The sequence below is a fragment of the Petaurus breviceps genome, unplaced genomic scaffold (genome assembly GCF_028583685.1).
Source record: "Petaurus breviceps papuanus isolate PSGF00001 unplaced genomic scaffold, PetGlider_PUasm1.0 90823, whole genome shotgun sequence".
NCBI classification, from domain to species: domain Eukaryota; kingdom Metazoa; phylum Chordata; class Mammalia; order Diprotodontia; family Petauridae; genus Petaurus; species Petaurus breviceps.
This window is the reverse complement of record NW_027187352.1, coordinates 4,421,299-4,427,274: the sequence shown is the minus strand read 5'-3', so window position 1 is coordinate 4,427,274 and position 5,976 is coordinate 4,421,299.

Here is a 5,976-nt window from a genome sequence, read left to right as displayed (position 1 = left end):
CACTTAGAGCTTGCACAAGAATTATAATAAAGGCACTGGTCAAATAAATATTCACGTGGCTGCTGTCCTTTATTTTATCCATATGACAAGGGAAAGCCCAATTTATGAGATCAGCAGAGTGGGGAGCCTGTCAAATCTCACAGCCAAGGAAGCTTCTAGGGAGGGAAGATCTTTCATGAATGCTGATGATAATTATTCTGAGCAGAAAACCATGAGGAAATGGGACACACTCTGCTTCGGTCTTAGAGCAAGGGACAGTCTTTGGTAAGGAGATAATAATGGTGATGATGATGATGTTGGTGACTAGCATTTATATAGTACCTACTATGTGCCAGACATTGTGATGTGTTTTATATATATGTCTCATTTGAGCCTTACAACAACCTGAGGGAGTTGGGTGCTATTATTATCCCCATTTTACAGATGAGGAAACTGAGGCAAACAAAAGGTTAAGTGACTTGCCTGTCACTCAGTTAATAAGTATCTGAGGTCAGACTTTGAAATCAAGTATTCCTGACCCCAGGTCCAACTCTCTATCCACTGCCTTACCTAGCTGCCTCAAGGCTAAGTAAAGAGTGAAGGGAGTTTCGCTGAGATGGGTCCCCTACTGGCTTCCGGGCTCTCTATGGTTACTATCCACAGGGACAAGGAAGAGGGCTTTTCCCATTATGGATCAGGCCTTTCCCCCCACTCTCCCACTTTGGAGGTAGTCCTGTCCCTCTTCCCTACCCACTATCATTCAGCACACACAGAGGGTTGGTTCAAGAGCAAAACTGCACTATTTCATCCAGAAAAGATACAAACTTTGCGACTGAGGCAACTCCTATTCAAAGCCTATGACTTGGTACAGGTTAACTGTCACAAAGCTTCAGAATCTCAGAACTGGAAAGCCCCTGCAGGGTCATCTTATCCTTGGCATCAGAAACCTGGACTCCACCCCTGGGTTCTCTGACATACTGCTAAACGTTTAACAACAAGATTGGAGCAGGGGGAAATGTATGCTCACACTTTTATGTCTGATCTGAATTATTCGTATTTCTTAAGTCTCGATAGTTAACAAAACAATAAATCAGGTCCAAGTTGATTGTGATTACTGATTTCTGAGGTGAAAATGCTCGCAATGAAAATTTAACATTGAGATTTTGTGAGGTAATTAGATACCCTGACACTAGATGTGTGACCCTGGGCAAGTCATTTAACCCTATTTACTTCACTTTCCTCATCTGTAAAATGAGCTGGAGAAGGAAATTGCAAAGTACTCCAGTAGCTGCATGACCCTGGGCAAGTCACTTAACCCTCAGTTAACCTCAGTTTTCTCATCTGTAAAATGAGCTGGAAGAGGAAATGGCAAGACCACTCCAGTATCTTTGACAAGAAACCTCCAGATGGAGTCATGAAGAGTTGTAGACGACTAAAAAATGACTGAACAACAACGGAAAGTTCCATGACTCTGGTAGGTGAACTCTTGTTTTCTCTTACTGGGACTCAAGCCTCCACATCATCACTCCCATGATGCTGAGGGTGAACCCTGCCCCCTTTTCAGCATCCCTTTATGTGTCCTCTTGCCCAGTAGAAAGTAAGTTCCCTAAGAGCAGGGGCTGCTTTGGTTCTTTGCATTTCTATCCCTGGAACTTTACATTGTGTCTCAAACTGAGTAAGAGCTTCATAAAAGCTTACTGTGTGTGTGTGTGTGTGTGTGTGTGTGTTTGTGTATGTCTCTGCCTCTCTCCCTTTCACTCTCCCTTCCTCTTTTTCTAATTTTCTCTTCTCCTATCAATTATCCCCATGTCAACAAAATAACAATAATATAAATGCACCTCATGACTCATGTCTGTAGTACTTTACAGAATAACTTTCCTCCCAGCAGCTCCATGAGGCCAATACAAGTATTATTCTTCCCATTTTACATGTGAGGCACATGAGGCTTGCAGAGATGAAGGCGCTTGCTCAGGTGCTCCAGCTGGTGAGCAGCGGAACTGGAAGTGAAACCCGTGCCTCCTGCCTCCGAATACAGGCTCTTTCCTCTTCCCCTTGCTGCTGTCTCCTGGCCCTTCCTCTAGGCTCACCTGGATGGTTGTTATTCCTCATAACTTGTTCTCTTTATTTCCAGGCTGAGATCTTTGCCTTTAGCTCCCCTCCAGTCCTCAAGGGAACCCATTTCTCTTCCTGTCCAGACCACAGGCTTCTTGATACCTTGGGTAAGTCCCTTTTTCTCTTGGGGCCTCAGTTTCCTCCTCTGTCAAACATGGAGGTGGTGGTCTAGGTGGTGTCTTTGAGTTCTAACAATGTGTTCTGAGGCATCTTCCTTTTCTGAATCTTTGAAACTTGATGCCCACCTTTAGTCTACAGACCTTGTTCTTAGGTCTGTCTAGCTTAGGCCACCTGACTTGGGATCAGCACATCCTTGGAGCAGCCTGGCATTGACAGTCTGAATTCCTTTAAGGCTTTGTCATGGTAAAGTGCTTTACAATGAGGCCTTCATGAGCCCTCACAATGACTCTGGGAAGGGAGCATTATTATGTCCATTTTATAGATGAGGAAACTGAGCAAATGAATGAGTGACATTTTTGTGTACGGATGTCTATATTTCATATTTGTCGATATGTATGTATATGTGTATGTGTGTATACACACACACGCATAAATGGATATTATACAGGATTGTTGGAGCTGGAAGAGACATTAGAGGGAACTCAATCTAATCTCATTGCACAGAAGTGGAAATTGAGCCATTTAAGTGACCCGTGGAAGGAGCTCATGCTTAGAGTCAGGAAAACTCAAGTTCAAATTCTTCTTCAGATACTTACTAGCTGTGTGACCCTGGGCAAGTCACTTAACCTCTGTTTGCCTCATTTTTCCATATCTAAAAATGGGGATAATAATAGTAGCTACCCTACAAGGTTGTTGTATCAAATGCAATAACCTATGTAAAAGCAATTTACAATTTACAATTGCTTTTCAAACTTTAAAGTGCTATATAAATGCTAGTTAATAAGTGGCCCAATGGGGTCTAAATCCAAGTCTACTGACACCAAATCAATTACACACACACACACACACAAACACATATTTTTATATGTATATACAACAGCAATGGCCTCAATTCTTTAGCTCCTTCAGGCTTACAACCTGTTTCCCTCACAACAACCTTGTGAGGTAAAGAGTACAAGTCCTATGCTGCCTATTTAACAAATGAGGAAACCGAGGCTCAGAATGGCAAGGTGGTATGTCTCAGGTTACATAGCCCATATCTGAACCCAGGTGTTTCTGATCCCAGTGTTACAGTCTTTTCACCATGGCCTGTAGCTTCCCTACATAAATAATAAAGTTATGTATGTATATTCAGGGCACCCCAAAAGTCCTCACATCTCAATAACTTAAAGCCTCACTAAGACTTTTGGGACAATTTAAAAAATTTAAATTAAAAATTTTTTTCTATTGTGAATTTCACAACACTGGCAAGCACGAGCATTTCAATTTACAAAAAAGAACACAGAAATGACGATGACATTTGAAATTTTGACCTTCTATTACGTAGTTTGTCTTCTTAAAGTATGTATTGAATGTCACATGATAGTAACAAAGTTGCCTGCTTGTCAGCATTCCTTTCTGAAACTTCCTTAAGATCTCATCTGTATGGTTTTTAATGCTTCATTAAAGCTCTTTTCTTAATCATTGTTTCTATTCACCAACTCCCTCTCCACAGCTGCCCAGAGCAGACCTTCCTTGTAACAGACAGTGTGTATGGTCTAATGTGAATTTATCAAGCATATTCATATCTACTAATTTGTGAATGATGTGAAAACGTCTAGACTTTAGCTGACCTCCGGCACTGAGCTTTGTGCTATGTACTGTTAAGTAAATGCTTAATAATTATTTGTTAAATTGTTGTTGTCAATAATAATTATAAAAATTCATATTTTGACATTTGGACATTTACAAAAAACTTTCCCTACAACTCTGTAAGGGAGACAAGGCAAGGATTATTATTCCCATTTTATTTATTTATTTGCGGGGGAAGTTGCTTTTTGGGAGGGTGGAATGTAGGGCAGTTGGGGTTAAGTGACTTGCCTAAGGTCACACAGCTAGTTTTTGTGTTATGTGTCTAAGGCTGTATTTGAACTTAGGTCCTCTTGACTCCAGGGCCAGTGCTCTATTCACTGTGCCACCTAGCTGCCCCCATTTTTTCCATTTTAAAGAGGAGGAAACTGAGGCATGGAGGCGGGTGGTGATTTGTCTAAAGTCACACAGTTAGAAAAATATTAGAAATGGGACTCCAACCTGGGTCTAGATTCCAAATCTAGGGTCATCAGTCTTCATGGTCCTGTTTGGGGAAGGGGTCAGGCAGGTGATGGCAGAGGTTACAGATGCACATCTCCCTTCTACTACCTCCTCAGGTCCCAGCTTCAGCTTCAGTTACCCAATCCTGCCTTTCTCCCCTCCTTTCCCAGGACTTCTTTCTCCAGCCCCCAGATGGCTAAGCTGTAAATTACACACAAAAGTCTTTAGCCTCCTCTGGAAGGATGCCATGAAGCTGCTCCAGCCAGGGAGAGATCAAGGGCAGACCCAGCTGCCTTCTTGTCCATCAGCCCATCTGTTAGGCAGGGGGGAACCCACACCCATCTGGGTCCCAGTTGGGGAGGAGTCATTATTGATGAGAAAAGTTGGGGGTGAAGCTGAGATGAAGATGATGGTACCTCAGGGAATGGGGAAAAGATTATTCTCAGAAATAAGTCCCTGTCTGTGACTTGGGAATGCCTAGGTCAAATTGGCTCTTTGAGGAGGTGAATGAATACTTTCCTTATCTCCACAGCCAGATGTGATCATGCTCTTCTCCAATTTGCTTGGTTCTATGGAGTTATGTTAGGGGAATACTCACTACAAAGGAAAGAATGCTAGACTCCAGACATTGGATCATAGAACTAGACTTTGGGGTGGCTAGGTGGCACAGTGAATAGAGCACTGGCCCTGGAGTCAGGAGGACCTGAGTTCAAATCCAGACACTCAACACAAAAGTAGCTGTGTGACCTTGGGCAAGTCATTTAACCCCAATTGTCTTGCCTTCCCCCCTCCAAAAAAGAAAAAAAAAGAACTAGACCTTGAGGAGATCTCCAAGTCCATATAATCTAACCCTCTTTGTTTGCAGATGAGGAAATTGACTGTCTAAGTCAAGGGATTTGCTCAAAGTTGCACAGGTAGCTAGTTACACAAGTGGGATTTTAGATAGAAATTGAGATCTAATGGGGTATTATTTATAAAGTAGTTAACAAATCTTTAAGCACCATATGAAAGCTAGTAATTATTATTATTTTCATTAAATAGAGGTGATATCATAGATTTAGCACTATTAGGGACCTCAGAGAGCATCTAGCCTAGTGCTTTCATTTTCCAGATGAGGGAACTGAGGCCCAGCTAGGTTAAGTGACTTGCTTAAGGTCACACAGCTAAATAAGCATTAGAGGTAAAATTTGAACCCAGCTTATCTGACTCCTGTCAGTATTCTTTTCACTCTATTACTGTGCCTGCCCCGGGTTCATGTCCTAGCTCTGTCTTTTCCTGGGTGGGTGGCCCTGACAGAGTCATTCAATTTCTATAATTTTCAGTTTTTTCCTTTGTTTTTTTTTCCTTTGATCCTCACAACAACCCTGGGACTTAGGACCTATGATTTACCTTCTTTTACAGATGAGGAAACTGATACCCAAAGAAAGTCAATGCTCGCTCAGGATCTTTCTCAAGATCACATAGCTGGTGTGTGAGGAAGGTTTTGTACTCAGGTCCTCTTGACTCCAGGGTCAGTGCTCTATTCACTGCACCACCTAGCCACCCCGCAAAACAAATTCTCATCTTGGTCATGTCCAAAAGCAAGGGTCTTGATCTGCATCTTTTAGTTCATCATTATCTCAGGAGGTTATTCTTCTTTCTCAAAGGGTTCAGTACCTGGCTCACAGTTACCCTCTCCATTTAAATCTCTGCCAT